Source organism: Citrus clementina, unplaced genomic scaffold, assembly GCF_000493195.1.
Source record: "Citrus clementina cultivar Clemenules unplaced genomic scaffold, Citrus_clementina_v1.0 scaffold_2, whole genome shotgun sequence".
Lineage (NCBI taxonomy): Eukaryota > Viridiplantae > Streptophyta > Magnoliopsida > Sapindales > Rutaceae > Citrus > Citrus x clementina.
In genome coordinates, this window is record NW_006262688.1 from 19,599,373 (window position 1) to 19,619,188 (window position 19,816).

A 19,816-nucleotide genomic window follows, 5' to 3' on the forward strand; every position below is an offset into this window, starting at 1 on the left:
ATTTAAATGTTTTAATCTTAATCTTTCAATCTTTCATTTAATATAATGAATGAATAAATAAATGAAATGAAAGAGAAAAATATGATAATCAGATATGAGCTATAGGTGACGTTTTACTAGGATTTGTAGTTGCTGCTTTAATCTCACTATAAGAAATCTGATTACGAGAGCATGTCAAATCCTTTCATTCAGCCAACTTAATAGCAAAATGGGAAAAGAAAAATAGTCAAGAGTAAAATAAATCACAGAAAGGTATAATCGAGTACATTTGAATAATATCATCAAAATCAAGTAAAACAAATAATGCTAACAGTACATTATGTCTCTTTTAGATGGTTAATAACACTTAGGGCCATAAATTTTAATTGATACTTATGTTAAAGACATGAATAATTTGTTTGATGATCAAAAGTGGTCAAGAACAATAAAAAAATTGTACTAGAGAAGACATGCATAAGTGAGTAATTTATGAAACTTTTTTATTTTGATTTTAAACAAATTAGCAAAAAGGAATGAGAGCATAATCAATCCTGCAAGGTTGTTAAGTTCGTGCCTGCTTTTTTGTCTCAAAAGGTCAATTGGGTAGAGGTTGACGGGAGACAGCCAGGCAATAACAATACTATTTACATGGCTGATGACAGAGACAGAGCTATAAGAGATTATGCTGTGCTAACTCCTCAAGTTGTACATCCTGGCATCATCAGACCTGAAGTAGACGCTGTAAATTTTGAGTTAAAGTGAGTGATGTTTCAAATGTTGCAAACAGTTGGGCAATTCAATGGATTGCCAAATGAAGATCCTCATCTCTATCTTAAATTGTTCTTAGAAGTAAGTGATGCTTTCAAGATCGCTGGAGCAACACAAGATGCCTTAAGGCTGAGACTCTTTCCTTATTCCTTAAGAGATCGAGCAAGAGCATGGTTAAATTCGTTACCATCTGATTCCATCACTACATGGAATGAATTGGGTGATAAATTCCTAATGAAATATTTCCCACCAACAAAAAATGCAAAGTTGCGGAAGGAGATTACTTCTTTCCACCAACTGGAAGATGAAAGTTTGTACAAGGCTTAAGAAAGATTCAAGGAATTGCTCAGAATGTGTCCTCATCATGGTATTCCTTGTTGCATTCAATTGGAAACTTTCTACAATGGGTTGAATCCAAGTACAAGGTTAATAGTGGATGCTTCAGCAAATGGAGCTCTGTTATCCAAATCTTACACTGAAGCTTATGAAATTCTGGAAAGAATTGCCAATAATAATTACCATTGGCCTTCAGCCAGGCAACCAGCAGCAAGAGGATCAGCAGGGGTACATAACATTGATGCAATTACAGCCTTATCAGCACAAGTAACCTCATTGACTAACATGGTAAAGGCCTTGACATCTGCTCCAGCAACAGTAAAGCAAATTGTTGAACTTTCTTGTGTATACTGTGGTGAAGAGCATGACTTTGATAATTGTCCTGGAAACCCAGCTTCAGTAAACTATGTGGGTAATTTCAATCGACAACCTCAGAATAACCCATAATCAAATACTTACAATCCTAGCTGGAAGCAACACCCAAATTTTGCATGGAGCAGTCATAATCGAAATGCTCCAGCATTAAATGGACAAAATAGAAACACACAACCACCTGATTTTCATCAGCAAAGTCAAGGGCAAAAGCAAATCAGTCAGGATCTAATCATTTCGCTGGAAGCACTGATTAAGGAATATATTGCAAAGAATGAAGCAATTGTGCAGAGTCAAACAGTCTCCTTGAGAAACTTGGAAAACCAAATGGTACAACTAGCCACAGTAATAAGCAGTAGAACTAAAGGAAGCCTACGTAGCAATACAGAAGACCCTAGAAGAGAGAACAAAGAACACTGCAAAGTAATTAATTTGAGGTTTGGAAAGAATATTGATATCCCAGTTGATGTAACAAAAAATGGGAAGGAATTCAATTCAGCACAAAAATTATCTCAAAATGGAAGCATGTTACAACAACCTCCTTTTCAAGATACTGGTTACATAGTCCAAGCTACAGCAACTACAGAGAAAGTTCAACCAGAACATGCTGAAAAAGAAGTTGCAACACCAATAGTCACAACCTGTACCAAACCATACGAACAGAGTTTGATATCTCCTGAAGCTACCCAGCAGTTTAGACATCCACCACCTTTCTCACAAAGGTTCCAGAAGCAAAAACAAGACAAGCAGTTCAGTAAATTTCTGGAAGTGCTAAGCAACTGCACATAAATATACCTTTTGTGGAAGCTTTGGAGCAAATGCCAAATTATGTGAAATTTCTAAAAGATATCTTAGCACGAAAAAGAAGGCTGGGAGAGTTTGAAACTGTTGCTTTAACACAGGAAAACAGTCATATGCTCCAAAGTAAGATTCCTACCAAAGTGAAAGATCCAGGAAGTTTTACAATACCCTGTTCTATAAGAACTAGATATGCTAGCAGAGCACTTTGTGACTTGGGAGCTAGTATTAATTTGATGCCATTATCTGTATTTAAGTAGCTTGGAGTAGGAGAATGCAGACCAACAACAATCACTTTGCAATTAGCTGACAGATCTCATGCATACCCTGAAGGAAAAATAAAGGATGTACTGGTGAAGGTTGACAAATTCATCTTTCTAGTGGATTTCATTGTACTGGACTTTGATGTTGATAAAGAGGTACCCATTATACTTGGAAGACATTTTCTAGCAACTGAAAAGACTCTGATAGATGTATAGAAAGGAGAGCTAACCATGAGAGTGAATGATCAGCAAGTTACATTTAATGTACTAGAGGCTATGAGGAACCCTGATGAAGTAGAAGACTGTAGTTTTCTAAGTGTAGTGGATTTTATTGTAGCAGACAGAATGGACAGATGCTGTAGTAATGAAATTGACAAAGTCACCACCTTTGAGGATGTCAAAGAGGAAGATGTTGCAGCAATTCAGACAGATTGGATGGACAAACAGCAATCTGACAGGCACAACAGATTTATTGAACACCTGAATATTTCAGACAGGGAAGTAAAAACAACTTTGTCATCTATTGAATCACCTCATAGTCTTGAATTAAAACAATTGCCTTCACATTTGAAGTATGCTTATTTGGGTCAAAATAACACACAACCTGTAATCATTTCTTCTACTTTGGATGCAGGTCAAGAACAGAGCCTAGTAGATTTGTTTAGAAAATACAGAAGAGCAATTGGATGGACCATGTCAGATATAAAGGGGATAAACCCATCAATATGCATGCATAAAATCCTGTTAGAAGATTGCTCTAGCAAATCAGTGGAGCACCAGAGAAAGTTGAACCCTATTATGAAAGAAGTGGTGAAGAAGGAAATCATCAAATGATTGGATGCTGGAATCATATACCTAATATTAGACAGTTTATGGGTGAGCCCAGTTCAATGTGTTCCCAAGAAAGGAGGAATAACAATCATAGCTAATGAGAAGAATGAACTTATTCCTACAAGGACAGTGACCAGATGAAGAGTATGTATGGATTACAGGAAGCTCAACAAAGCCACAATGAAAGACCATTTCCCACTTCCATTCATAGATCAGATGTTGGACAGACTTGCTGGAAAATAGCTACAACCAGATTGCTATAGCTCCAGAAGACCAGGAGAAGACTATATTTACCTGTCCTTATGGAACATTTACCTTCAGAAGAATGCCCTTTGGGTTATGCAATGCTCCAGCAACGTTTCAGAGATGCATGATGTCTATATTGTTTGATATGGTAGAGCAGACTTTAGAAGTTTTCATGGATGACTTCTCAGTTTTTGGAGAAACATACAATGATTGCTTACACAACTTGGAGGAAGTTCTTAAAAGATGTGAGATGACCAACTTAATACTCAATTGGGAAAAGTGCCACTTCATGGTGCAAGAAGGAATAGTATTGGGACACAAGGTATCCAAGAATGACATTGAGGTGGACAAAGCCAAGATAAAAGTCATAGATAAACTACCACTTCCAACTTCAGTAAAGGGTATTAGGAGTTTTTTGGGTCATATTGGATTCTACAGAAGATTCATTAAGGATTTTTCCAAAGTAGCTAAACCACTATGCTCATTGCTGGAGCATGACAACTTTTTTCACTTTGGCAAAGATTGCTTTCAAGCATTTGGAGAATTAAAGAAAGCTCTGATCACTACTCTAGTAGTTATATCTCCAGACTGGACTTTACCATTCGAACTAATGTGTGATGCTAGTGATCATTCTGTGGGAGTAGTATTAGGGCAAAGAAATGATAAGGTTTTTCATTCCATATACTACGCAAGCAAAGCTTTCACTCCAATTCAGATCAATTACACCACTATAGAGAAAGAGTTGCTAGCGGTAGTATTTGCTTTTGACAAATTCAGAGCTTACTTGGTGGGTACTAAAGTAACTGTTTACATAGACCATGCAGCTATCAAATACTTAATTTCAAAGAAGGATGCCAAACCACGATTAATCAGATGGATCTTATTGCTTCAAGAATTTGATCTGAAAATTAAAGATAGAAAGGAGACTGAGAATCAAGTGGCAGACCACTTGTCACGGCTGGAAGCAGACACAAGTACATTGACAAGGAAGGGCATCACTGAAACATTTCCTGATGAACAGCTGTTGGCAATACAGCAAGCACATATGTTGCAGGAGTCAGGACCCCCATGGTATGCAGACTTTGCTAACTACTTAGTAAGTGGAATGCTACCACATGAGTTGAAATTTTAGGAGAAAAAGAAATTTCTTCACGATGTTAGGAGTTATCAGTGGGATGATCCACATTTATACAAGTTATGCTCAGACCAAGTAATACGAAGATGTGCTTCCGAAGGAGACAAACACTACATACTAGAGTCATGCCATGCTGCAGCATATGGGGGGCACTTTGGTGGTCATAGAACAGCTGCTAAAGTTCTGCAATCAGGTTATTACTGGCTTACTATTTTTAAAGATGCTTATAAATTTGTTAAATGTTGTGACAGGTGTCAAAGAATAGGGAACATAACTAAAATACATGAAATGCCATTGACCAACATCCTAGAAGTGGAGGTTTTTGATGTCTAGGGAATATATTTTATGGGACCCTTCTTACCATCCTTTGGGAACTTATACATCCTTGTTGCTGTGGATTATGTCTCCAAATGGGTAGAAGCTGTAGCATTACCTACCAATGATGCTAAAACAGTTGTGACTTTTCTTCAGAAAAATATTTTTTCCAGATTTGGAACCCCTAGAGCAATTATTAGTGACGAATGAGCACATTTTTGCAACAAAGTCTTTGCTGCAGCAATGGTAAAATATAGAGTCAGACACAAGGTAGCCGCAACATATCACCCACAATCCAATGGTCAAGCTGAAGTGTCCAACAGAGAAATTAAAAAGATCTTAGAAAAGATGGTGAACCCAACGAGGAAGGATTGGTCTTTACATTTACATGACTCTCTCTGGGCATACAGGACAGCATACAAAACTCCACTCGGCATGTCCTCTTACCGAATTGTTTATGGAAAGGCTTGTCATTTTCCACTAGAGCTAGAGCATAAAGCACACTGGGCACTGAAAAAATTAAATTGGGATATGCATGCTGCAGCAGAGCACATGAAGCTCCAACTTTGTGAGCTTGATGAATTACGGCTACTTTCATATGAGAATGCAAGAATCTATAAAGAGAGGACAAAACACTAGCACGACAAGCATATTCAGCACAGGCAATTCAACCCTGGTCAATCAGTGTTGCTCCACAATACAAGACTAAGATTATTTTCGGGAAAGCTCAAGTCACGATGGTCTGGCCCGTTTAAGCTATTAAAATTTTATCCTCATGGAGCAATGGATCTTCTGGATGAACAAACAGGCCACGAATTCAAAGTTAATGGACACAGGGTTAAGCATTACATACATCCAGCAACAAAATGTTCAAAGGAGGCGTTACTCCTTAAAGAACCCAGCTATTGAACAATAAAAGAAGGTCGGGCTGAAGGACTTTAAATCAAGCGCTCCATGGGAGGCAGCCCATTGAGGGGACAACCACGTTAAACCAATTGTGATCTCCTTTGGTTTTGTTGACAAGCTCTCCCTCCTTACCATTTCATTTAATTTTGTTCTTTCATTCTAGCTATTTAATTTTATCTTTTCAAATTATTGCATTCTTTACTTTTGCTATCATTTGATCTATTTAATTTTAATTTTAAAATTAATTTTAGTTTATGCGAAGTATAAGTGACAATTGAATTCCATATTGACAAGTGAGGTTGTTTGGTGCAGAGTGCAGAGGCGTGCCGCGTGTCAGAAGCTTTATTGTGGAGTATGTACCATTGCTAGAGTACGCGAATGGATGCTGCAGCAGAAAATTTTACCGCTACAGTGAATTAAAAGATGGAGCTTATCACTTACCATTGGAGATAAATCATGACAGATGGCGACATGGATGTGGATGGAAATTGTGAATAAATCTCTGAAATTAATGCCTTAATTTTACTAACCGATATTTTTGGGATATGCACATTAATTTCAAAATATTTTATTCCCTCATTTATCTTTGGTTACCGTAATTATCTTAAATTAAAGTCCACTATAAAAAGGATTCACTATGCTTAGTGCTCTACGACACTATTCCGCATCTCATTCACAAGTACAACTCTCATACTTTTTAAACTCTTCTTCTCGTTCTACTCTCAGGATCATTAAGCCTACATTTGTGACTGCTACAGCAATGCCGAGATATAAGAAACCAGCCAGCCGTCTCAAAGATCCGTCACGTTTCCAGAGTTATCATGCCGAAGAAAAATATGAGGAATTCATAGAACGACGTAAGATTCTGGAAGAAAAAAGGTTTTAATTTCTAGAACAACTCACTGGAATTGTGCAAACACTTCATAATGCTGCAGCAAAGTGAGGATGGTTAGAGTTTTGCAACCACCCTCGAGATCCTGTGCTACCCATAGTCAAAGAATTTTATGCCAATTTGATAAAGCCTTGATCAACACAACATCTAGGTAAGAAACATAGTTGTTCCCTTAGATTCCCGAGTTATAAATGCTTTTTATAATTTACCTGCTGAAATTAATTGTGAATATGCCAAATTGTGTGAGAAATTGACCCCGAAAAAGTAGAATACCATTTTCACAACTCTCACAATAGAAGGGGCATCATGGGCTAATGAGGAAGGGCGTGTAGTTAATAGGATAGATTTGAAGCCCATTGCTAAGGTGTGGGTAAAATTTCTGAAATCTAGGCTTATGCCCACCACTCACACTACTACGGTTTCACAAGAGAGGTTGGTCTTGTTATATATCATTGTTCGAGGGCTTCCCATAGATGTGGGTAGCATTATCGCAAAAGAAATCCGGGATTGTGCAGTCAAGACTCACCGAACTGCTGCCTTGTTATTTCCTTCACTCATCACCAGCATTTGTGTCATTTTTAGTGTTCGTCTTAATGCTAGAGATGACCATGTCAGGAATGATGGTGCCTTTACAGCTCGTACCATTAAGAGAGTTGCTGGTGAGAGTACTGGAACAACCACTGAACCAACTGCTGTAACATGAGTAAGACGAGCTATTGGCTTGGAACAGACCATCCAGGCACTCAACGCGAGTATAACTCAATGTGTGGAAGCTCAGCAGAGGGAAAATAATCAGTTTTGGAGTTATCTACAACACTTGGACAACCAACTACACCAATTTGCTCTGTACATGAAACGCACTCACCGAAACTTCCCTGATTCACTGCTTCAGCAGTGCAATTTTGACACCAACACCACAGATGCTCCAGTAGAAGCCACTGCCACAGATGAACCAGCAGATGAAGCTACAGCTGAACCACAAGCCGAGGTAGAATCAGAAGATGCTGAACCATCTGACCCACCTGAGGAAGAAGGTGACAAGTCTGAGACTGATAGCTCACCCACAGAGGCAGAGTACAATTCGGAGAAAGAACGTGAGGAACCAACCATCCCAACCCAGCCCAAAACAAAAAAAAAGCACATTATTCAAGAAGAGGAGGAGAAAGACCTTGAAGAGGAGACGTCTATTCCAGTCATTACGGGCAAGAGAAAAGACAAGGGTAAAGCAAAAATGGCAACACCTCTAGCCTCTAAAGATGAAATGGAGCAAGTCGATGCTGAGTTGGCTGCTGCAGCAGCTAGAGCTATGCCTACACATGAGCAAGCCAAGTAACTACTTGCAGTCATTGCGGCCATCACAGTTGAGGGCCTGGCAGCTGATGCATCAACTCCAATTCCTTCACAGCAAACTCCTAGCCAGTTTATTCGCACCAGTCCGAGACAATCCAGCAAACACAAAGGCAGTATGTCTAAAGGTAATGCTACAACAACCCCAACCATAACTCCTCTCACCAGCCCCACACCGAAAAAGGCAAAGACATTGCTAGCTACTTCCCCACAAGCTTCACCAAAGGACAAGATGCGCAGTGCATCCAAGAAGCGTTGATAACATCCCGTCATGTGCTGCAGTCCCCACCACAGGGGAGTACTCTTTATTTACTAGTAAATGACTATTAAAAAAAAATTATGTTTGTCAATTTGTGTGGTATTTTCTAAGGTCTTCCATATCCTTGTCAATTTGTATGCATTTGTTATGTATGCTTGTGAGGACACAAGATCTCTCAAGTTTGGGGGGGTTGTTTCCGAATTCATGTGTTTATGTATGTGTCTATGTTTGTGCTGTGTGAAGCTCTGTTATATGTTATTTATGTATGGATTTGAAAACCTAAAGAAGATAAATTGAGTGTTATTCAATATTTATGAGAATGCCCAGTAGAGATAGTTATAGATAGAAGTGAAATTTTGTCCCAACACTTAGACTTTGGTTGAGTTGTATGAGACTGCTAGAGTAGAGCCAGAAGAATAGAAAATATCTCAAAGGGAGAAGCAAGTTGATTGACTGTGATATTTATAAAATAAAACTCTGCTCCAATGGCTAAAGTTGCTGAGTAACCAGATCTGAGTATGTACCCCATATGCAGAATTGTGTAAAAGGTGGCGAGAGTTATGAGCAATGTTGTAGCAAATGACGATATATATATATATATATATATATATATATATAAGTCCTCTGTCTAAGGCATTAAGTAGCCAGGTCTGTTCATGAGCCCCATGTTCAGCCTTGAGTAAAAGATACCTCTAGATAATATTATACCACAGATATTGCTGCAACAACTCTGATCTGGGCATGGTTTGAGTAATTGGGTGTCATCATTACAAGTGATTGACATTCACATGAAAGATAAATGTTACAGTGAGGAGGTTGAGTATTTCCCAATTTATCAATGTTAAAACAATCACAGTTTGAGTATGTAAAATTTATACTACCCCATTTATGAATGAAGTATATCACTACTGAAAGTTATAAAATCCTTTGGTAATGTTACAACATATCTGGAATTCAATCAAAGGAAGCACACACACACTATGAATAGAAAGAAGCTTAAGTCTAGAACTGGTTTACTATGGGCATTTTGTATGATTGGGATTGTGATCTGAAGGTGGAAGAATCCTTGCAAATTTGATAAAAGAGCTAAAGTTGTGTGCATGTTTGTTTGCGAGAAATATTAGTATGTGTCATTACTTGAGGGCAAGCAATGATTTAAGTTTGGGGGTGTGATAACTCTAGGAAATAAGAGTTATTACATCAATTATAGACTTGAATCAAGATCATTTAGAGAACAAATAAGGTTTTTTTATTACATTTTGATTACATTTTGCATAAACATTCATTTTAGTTGCGTCTTAATAAGTTTTGTTTGAATTGAAGTATTTTGTGCTAAAAACAGGTGCATAATTGTAGGTTCTCAGAAAGTCTTAATTCATGAGGGGGTGTTCAAACAGTAGATAAGCAAGAGGAGGAAAGAAGATGGCCACAAAAGAAGAAAAGCACAATTGGGAATAATGCAGTGCTGTTGAGGATGTTAGAGCAACATGTGCTGTAGCAATCTGAGAGCAATGCGGGAAAAAACTTAGGCGCGGGTCGGTGCATGTTTCCTAATTTAACGCATGCACGCTAATGGGCTTTTGTTTACCCTAATTTGCAATATAAAAAGGAGGCATGCACCACATAGAGAGGCGGCGAAGGACTTATCATTAGAATAATTAAAAGGAATGAAGAAAAAGACTAGAATTGAAGGCAACATTGGAGAATCGATTAGAATTACTTGGGAATTGTCTTTCACCGTGCTCACTTATATTTATCTTCTTCCTTTAATTGTTTTGATGTATTCAGAGATTAATATATTTATGTTTATTTTTCTCTTTCAGAATATGAACTAAATTTACTTATAGTTGAGTGACAAATAATCCAATGGGTTCTTGACTGTTCTTATATGTTGTTATGCTATTGCTGTAGCATTTTACTCTAGCAGTTCTTTTATGAATATAACTGTTATTTCGGTTGACCACTCATTTAATAGTTTCAGTTAAGATAGAGCAGCAAAAGGGCATGTCTTAGCGGATATTACTAGAGTACTACTTGATCTTAAGTTGAATTTCCTCGATTAAGTTATCTTGAATCCCATAAGGGCAATACTTGAAGTCAGGATTTGTGACACACTAGACATAGGTGTTCACCTTGTAGGGTGGAGAGATTAAAAGTTATAATGTCGTACCATAAGTATATTAGCAACTGGTCATTGTTAATAGATTTACAGGTATGAGACTTCCAACATGCGATAGCTGCGGATGCAGATTTATTCTGTCCAGTGCTGTAGCACTTATTGTAACAACTGGTGCTAAATTGATAGACAACAGTCACCCCATTAGGAGAGTTTGATCATTCAACTACTATAATCTCAATTGAATCTTAGACACATTTAATCTAGTATTTCATTACAGTATTATTTTATTTAAATCTCTTGCAGTCATTAATTATGATAGGAATTGCTTAACAATTATTTGTTTCGGTCTTAAGTTGATTTTGCACTATTGTGATTGCTTTAGCATTTCAAGTAACATCAATCCCTGTGGAGACGATCTTAAATACTTATCACTTTGTTACTTGTTGTGTATACTTGCACATTGGCATTGGTAATAATTGCTTATACAAATTAACCAACAGTAACACCTATGGTAGAAGAAGAACAATTCGAGGAACCCTAGCACATGGATAGGCCAGTCCGATCTAGAGCCTACAAGCTACTTCACATGGACAAAATGATATCGAAGCACTCGTGGAATGTTGCCATGTTGAGGAAATACTGCTAGCAAAGGCATAGCATTTTACCTCCTTTTATTTATTTCATTTGTTTTTTTTAATTCTTCAGTGTTTGTAATATGTGGTCGGCAATGGGGGTACCCAAGGTACCTTGTTATCAACTTCTTATTTTGATGATGATATACAACAAACTCTTCATCTTGTCTGATTTTGCTACAAGCTTGGTGGCCATTATTGTCAACTTCTTATTTTCATGATGGGAAGTATAATTCTCTTCTTCATCTTGCTACGTAATCTACTCTCTTACAATAACTTTGTACTCAAAGCCAAATGGTTCCCACCACCTGAAGTAGTCGCATCTCGATTTCTCATATTTATATTCAAGCCTCCTAGGATTTGCAGTAGATTCAGAAACTTTAATTGTTGCTTGTTCACCACATGATTTGTTTCTTAACTTCATGACCTTGCCATTCACTTGCAATTTCTCTTCCTCAACTTTATTAAAAAAGTTATTGGAGCTTCCTCTTGAGGATGGCATTGTTACTGGTTTGTTAGAGCTTTCCAAGAAATGGTTGGATTTTAAATACCTTGGAGTTGGTAGTGTGTGTACTGGGGTCTTACAATCATGAGACAATGATGTGACAAAATTTTGAATAGCATGGCACGATTACACATGGGCCCAAAAATTTTGAAATTTGATTTTTATGGCGTTATCGTAATTTGCATATGATGTGATGACTTGTAATTTGATTAACTAACATGTCTAATTCAGGGAAATTATCAATTTATTTAGACTCATTAAGTATTTTCTACAAGTTTATTTTTTAATTTATTCTTCACTGTTTACATATTAATATTTAATCGTTAGTTTTTTTTTCATTTTCAATGATTAGTCATGCATCAACTTTTTTTATTGAGTCTCACAATGTCGTTACAAGAATATTTTATTAGGATAATTGCACTTTCATACTTTCATGAGTTAACGACGGTCAATTGTTAAAGATAACAAGCTTTGGGGTAACTTAATATTTTCAAGAGTAAGGGGATAGTTTGAAAATTATTACTTCACAAGGGGGAAGCCCAAAATTAACCCACTATTAATTTTTGCTTCATTTAATTTAATTTTTTTTTTGTATATCATAACTTCTCAGATTACTGTATAACAAGATTGCCTATAAGTTTGAAGAATTTCACATAAATTAGACGTGTGTGGCTATGGCATCATTTCATTTTCTAATATTGCCTAAAAGTTTGAAGAATTTCACATAAATTAGATATGGGTGATTATGGTATCCTTTCATTTTCTAAAGAATTAATTTTCAGTGTCATTTTGTATTTTTGGCTAGCTAGAATGACAGTGACCAGATTGAAAAATATGTTATCTGGACGACGACTGACCAAGTCAAAGTGATGCAGATTAGGAATCGATGCAGATTAGTAATCTATATTATATTAGGATTAGTTTCCTTATTATTTTTAATTTCCTTTTCAATTTAGAATTTTATTTCCTTTGCAATTTAGAGTTTTTTTTTTCTTTTACTTCATCATTTAGGATAATTACTATTAATATAAATAGCTCCCTCTTGTATTCAATTTCAATAATATTTTTAATTTTCAAATTTTTGTGTGAGCATTTGATTTAGTTAATTCTCGGTATTCTGCAGAATCAACAAGTCTTAACATTTAAATATACGGTAGCCTTTTGGATCAACATAAATTTAACTTGTTCTTTATTTCAGTATTTATCTAAAATCAACGAAATATTTCGAATATTAAACTTCCGCTCCATCATAAAATCTTTAATTTGGGAATGACAATCTTCACGCAGGTGATTATGGTATCCTTTCATTTTCTAACGAATTAATTTTCAGTGTCATTTTGTATTTTTGGCTAGCTGGAATGACAGTGACCAGACTGAAAAATATGTTGTCTGGACGACGACGACTGACTAAGTCAAAGTCTTTAATTTGGGAATATTCAAGACAATTGAAGGAAAGAAAAACACAGTGGCGGCGTCTTCTTCCTCGAAAATGCTGCTGCTTTCGATTGGTTTCTCTCTGGTTCCACACTGCGGCTATTGTTTCTCACGGCTGCCGCCTCTTTGCTCTCGGGTTCTGTTGCTTCTCAATTATGCGGCTCTTAACTATTCTTTTTATAATAATGCTCGGCATCTGAATCCTTAAGTGAAAAGGATTAAAACAAAGTTGCCACATTTAATTAGCCAATGTAATATTCCTATTTTTAACTCATTATAATGCTTTGCACGTGCCATCCTTTACTTTTATTAAGCCCATTATTTTAATTTACATTATGGCTATTTGCTTCTTATGAGCTTCACGTACATGCTTAATTGATTTATTTCCAAAATTCAATGGTCTTGTTTTGATTTATTCTCTAAACTCCAATTGGTTTCTTTTTATTCTCATAAAATATAACTACGATAACAAAATTAAAAAAAAAGATAAAATTATTATAATAAAATAATAAAAGACGTATATTTAAATTAACAAAGCACTAAAACAATATACATTAAATTAGCACCTTAGTATATAAACAATGTCAACAGAACTTGAGATATCTCAACCCTCATCCCTTGTATCAAAGATTCTAAGTGAACTGATCCTGCTCATCTTTGTAGGAGTGATCGAAATTGTTTGTTGGTATATTGTTTTATAATAAAAAAGAGTATCCGACGACAAGCTATGTTTCGCCAAAATAGGCAGGATAGCTTAAGGTCAAATTTCACGTAATACGGGTTTTGTTAAGCTGAATTTGACATCAGATTAATGGCAAAGAAACCGAAATCAAAATAGAGTACAAGGCATGCAAGTAGATGAAGGGATTGTTGTATAGATTATTTTTAATTAGCAAGTGAAATAAGACCACCCACTTAATTTGTATGAAAAAAAATATATTAGTTAGGTTTGCGAGAAAAGACTGAAAGGGTCATAATGGTCCAGCTTAAAATACAAACTCTTTAGTAATGTATATAGATTTGGTCTCAGAATCTTTCTAGTGCACTTAAGCTTACTGATAAGTCTCTTACACACATATCACTTATCAAGTTTATAATAATAATAATAAATTGAAATTGCAAAGATATAACATATTAACAATACATAATAATACAAAAACCACTAACCCAAGGCTTGTAAAGGTACGGTGTCCCTAAAATAGATTCATCACTTTCACAATGGTGTTTAAATTATATTGCTCTATCTCCCAAGATACAATGCATCCAAATAGTGTTGGTAGCGCAACCTCACTCACTAGTAGAAAAATGACCTTCACTAACACTATTATGGTATCAGAAACATGTTTTGCTAACACTGAGTTATAGTGTCAGCATAGCCCGTGTCAGTGTTACACTGACAGTAGTTATTAATATCAGCAAGTTTGTGTTACAATGGTATCAAAGAAATTTTGATTATTTGAAATCACGTAGATGTTGATGCCAAGACATCAGATACATATTGATTCTATGGTATCAAAAGAAATTTGATGCTAAGACATCACACACATAATGATTCGAAAGTAGCAAAACAATTGTGATTTTATAGTATCAAAGAATTTATAACTCGTTTGTATAAAAGAAATTCTAATGTAATGGTATTAATCAAATTCTGATTGTATAGCAATAATGTTACAGGGATGCTAATTTGGTGTCACAATTTATTTGAGAAAATAAAATTTTTTTTTTTGATACATAAATCAAATTTGCAGTTGATTATGATTGCTATTGTGAGCTCCATTTCAAACATACAATGTATCATAATCATCCAACAACATAGTATCATTCAACAAGATTAGAATTAGAATTACAAACTAAAACAAACAATAACCAAATCTATGCATTTTTGGCCAAACGAGACCACAAGTATCATAAACATTCAAACATGCACAAATTTGTTCATCTTAAAACCAGAAACAACAAAAAACAAATCGTTTGAATGAGTTACAGCATAAATCAGTAGCAATGATCTTCAATTAAATCAGCATAAATCAGCAAAAATTAGCAGCAACCAACTTCAAGTCAGAAAAACAGCAGCAACATTCCCTGAAAGTATACAGGAAAAATAAAGACAGCAACATTAAATATCATTCTAATATAAGCTTGGTAACAAGAAATTTATTTATTCAACAATAATATGTACCTATTTTCTTAACTGAGTGATTAAGTTACCCACATAGGCAGCCCACTCATTTCGAACCTTTAATGGATCGTCATCTGAATACTCAATTATCCCCTTAAACTTCAATTAAGGAAATGAAAATAATGTCGTAAATAATATGGTCATAGTTAAAAATAGCCAAGTAACAAAGATAAGATTTCAAACTTACATTTTCCTTCAAAATGTTCACATTTCCCACAATATCTTGCATGTACTTCCTAACGAAGTACCCACGTTCAAAACCACCTATTTGTTGGGGGTATTGTACATTTATAAAATTAGTTTCACAACTGAAAAACATAAAAAAGTTAAGTTACAAATTGAAACAAAATAGACAAAAATGTAATAAGCCCTTAACTTACTTGAACAGTTACCAATTTCAGGTAACTTAGTTTTGAACTTGATTGAATAATACATTCTAACTCCTCTGAAGGTAATAACCACAATGAATATAGAGATCAACATAATAACCATAATTTAATAAGTAAGGTATATGAAATATTAAAATAGAAGTCTACAAAAACTTAACTGATTGATTATTTGTTCCAAATTCACATCAATCTTTTCTCCAATTGCTGAATCCAAAAACTAGACAGTAGAGACTAACATATGAATTGCAACTAACACCAATAATTACTACAATTCAACACATAAATAGTAATATTAGTAGCCTGATAAATTGATTATCTCAATCAACAAAAATAATTAGAATAAATGAAGTGAAATTGCATATGAATAGCCTTCATTGGAATTCTATTAAATGAAACTCCAAAACTAGACTATAGTCCTTGCTATGAAAGCAATCATCCTTTTAGTCATCAACTCAATACCAAATACAAGACAAATTAAAATAAAATGGCAAAGAAAGTGCATGTTGTTATGTCATGGAAAGTAAATTTTAATGGATTAAAAATAACTTATTGCCTATTAGTGTAGGAAAAACCTAGAAAACCTTACCTTGGATTATATATGATTAATGTAATTTGTCCAGGTGGAGCTACTTGCAACATTTCAGATATGTGCCGAGACTTTCGAGTTAGATATTCCTCTTGCGGGGATTGGCTTTACCAAGCATCACCTGACCAAATCCAACGGGAAATATCTCTTCATCATTCTCCATTGATTCATGTAAGTACCTATGATATGGTAAAATATTAATAATTGAACGTAATTTTATACGATGAATAAAACATGACAGTTATATAATGTAAGATTATAAGACAGCGAGTTACCTTGCTCAATCACTTTATTCCGCAATGCAGCAAAATCAATGATCACTTGACAAACATCCTTTGTCAATAGGGTTACAGTTTGATAACCAAAAATGGATTCATCATGCTCAATCAAAATTTCTTTCTGTAAAAAATTTTCAACTATAACCGAGAACATATTTATTGCTGCACTGCTATTCTTTCTCTCCTGCGCAACTAGCCTAGTGTTCTTCCGCATTACTAGTTTTCTACTAGTAGCTGCTTTAATCACCTTTGGCTTCATGGGAGGAGGAGCTTTAGAACCAAGACAGAAAACAAAATGGTCTTCTTGTTTCCTTTGCTGGTTTGGAGACTTCCTTGGAGTCTTCTTCTCAGTTTTAACTGAAGGAGTTTTTGCCAATTTTCTTTCATTATGAGAATTTGCCTCCATCATATGTGCAACCTATTCAAAATGTAAAAATGACACAGTAATTAGTTCAATAAAATAATAATTAAGTGTAACATAAAGTAAAAAAATAGAAGTCAGACAATAACCTTTGTTTTGGCAGTTGATTGACCATTTTTTGGGGAATCTTCCTCTATAATGTCTGCAGCCTATTGAATATGTAAACACAACACAATAATTAGTTGAAAAAAATAAAAATTAGGTGTAATACAAAGTAAGTAAATTAAGGTAAGATAATAACCTTTCTTTTTGCCTTTGATTGAGCATTCTTGTCATCATCTCCAACTGTTGGAGATTTAGTGTTAACATAGCTACAACTGCCAATCTCTGTACGACTAGTGCCATTTAGTTTTGCATCCATCATCTCCATCATCATCTGAAACCTTTCTTCATATACCTTTCTTTCAATGGCCATTCTTTGCTCAAGCAAGTTTGCAGTCTTGGGTATATGAAAATACAGTGTTGGGGTGATTAACTTCCCCAATCTTTGGACTCTACTACCATTCGGCTGCTTCCCAAGGGCTGCTGACAAAATGTCATTTACCCCATGAGTTTGAAATAACCCTTGGTCGACTTCACTCTTTAATTCATCCTACAACAATACACATCCAAATTCAAGCCTTAAAATAAAAAAGTTGCTATTCAAATATACACATACATATGCAAACCTCATATTGAAGTAAACCTAAGTAATAAATAATGAACACTCACAATTTTCTCTACCACTGTCAACACATTAGGTTCGTAACCACCCTTGTTGTTCTTTCGGGCCATCAACCACAACTGACTTTGGTCAAGCTCTTTTTCAGAAACTGTAATCTCATCCTTCTATTTCATATTAACGAGTACAAAAGAGTGCTTAACTTTATGAGATAAAACTAAAATTTCTGAATTATATAGACAAAATTGATTTGAGGAGGTTGTCATATGATACCTTTCTGTGCAATATGCCACTATAACCTGTACTACCCAAACGATGTTGTACTTGATTTGCTCACGCATCTGTTTCGCTTTATTACTCTTATCCTTCATAAAAACAGTTTACAGCAATCATCATACATTAAAACAAACAAGTTTTCTAAGTAACAAAGAATGAACATTGTTGTAAAACATTTTACCTCAAATTCAGGACCAAGAACCTTGTCAACAAACTATTTCCACTCCAATTTTCTAATTTTGGGATACTCCCACGGAGGAAGCTTTAATTGACTGCGATTATCTTTGTTAGGTTGAATAAACTTAGTGTTTAAAGCACAGCTGAAGTTCCTTAAAGCAATTCCCATTGATTGAACCACATGTTTTTTGCTCCTTATATCAAGTTCAAATTTTGTCTATCCCAGCATATATGCAGAAACGATATTAATATTAGTAAAGAGATAAAGATGAATTAAACCACAAAAGTGAAGAAGAAATGATAGATTACCTGTAAGTGGTCCCAAAGTTTGTCCTTAATCTTTAGGGGAACATGTTGCCAATCATCATACAAGATTGAAACATTATCTCGAACGAGAACACCGATATAACTTCTAAAATCATTCGCTCCATCTCCAACAGGAACTCCATAGTGGTTATACTGCACTATAACTTTATGGTCAACTGATCTTTTCAGCAAATGTTTCTTTTTTGTCTACTTTCTCCTCTTTGGTCTCCCATCCAAGTTAGAAAATTTTGTCTCATTTTGTTCTTCAATGTCAGCCATATCTATAAATTATGACAGATAATAGACAAATTAATAATTGAAAATTATCCTTATAACTTACATTTAAACAAATCTATAAACAAAGGAAAATATTAAAAATAAATACACATGACAGCTTCACATTTATGGTATCAGAGCCATACCAGAGCCATACCAGTCCTTGAAACTTTTCTGTTTTCAAAACTCTTCTTTTCCTGATCAAAATGGTATAATTTAAGTCTTTTTCTCTTTTGATCTTTAGTCTTCAGGCGCAGAGAGAGAACTTCTCATTCATGGCTTTTACTTCATCTTCCACTCCTGTTACTCTTTCTTCTACTCTTTCTTTGCCCAGATCTTGCACTACTTATACCACTAATAAGATCGAAAACCTTGTCGAATATTCATACATCCCTGAATCTGCCAAATTAGTGAGTCATCTTACCCTCTCATTAGCCCTTATCAGTTGTACAAACGCCCCAGTTCTTTTACTCGTAGTATCCGTACTCTTATATCTACTAGAAGGCCTCACCCCAAAGAATATATCCAGTCCTCTCGCCTGGATCAATGTGCTCTTCAAGCAACCTCGGCTGAGCAATATGTTACTCTCGAAATCCCCTCAGAATTGCTTTCCAATTGGAAACGCGAAGGTTATACTCATCTTCATCTTGGAGGCATCTGATAAATCCTTACTCTTCATGGAAGAAAGGGATTACCGGTTAAGCTCGCCTTGCCATGCTTGATACCCGGTTTAAATAGTACTAAGATACTGTTATTGGCACTATCCTCACAACTCTTCATGCTGGTAGTGTTTTACTCACCTTTTATCCAAACTTTAACCTTTCTCTCCAAGACCCCAATTTGCCCATAACCTTAAAAGTCCAAGTTCAGATCCAAGGTGCTGAACAAATTTCTTCTGCCAAAATTGCCACCCTACACCACCAATTGGTCTATAGGCTTTAAAATCATGCCTTAGATCTCCCCACTCCAGAACACCATTCCGATACCTTCATGGTATTAGCCGAATTTGACCATATCCCAACCATAATCCAAATCCCGAGACAAATTCCCCATCATGAACTTATCAAACTTATGCCTCTTGAATGGATCTCCAACTATGAACAGTTCCATAACAATACAACTCCAATTCA

General features: G+C 35.4%; 1 non-coding gene across 1 annotated transcript; it reads right to left on the reverse strand.

Annotated features, from left to right (window-relative positions):
- Window positions 1-1,011: 1,011 nt before the first annotated feature.
- LOC112101404 lies at window positions 1,012-1,118 on the reverse strand. Its single transcript, XR_002907530.1, has one exon. It is a non-coding gene; the product is annotated as a small nucleolar RNA R71 (small nucleolar RNA).
- Window positions 1,119-19,816: the final 18,698 nt, after the last annotated feature.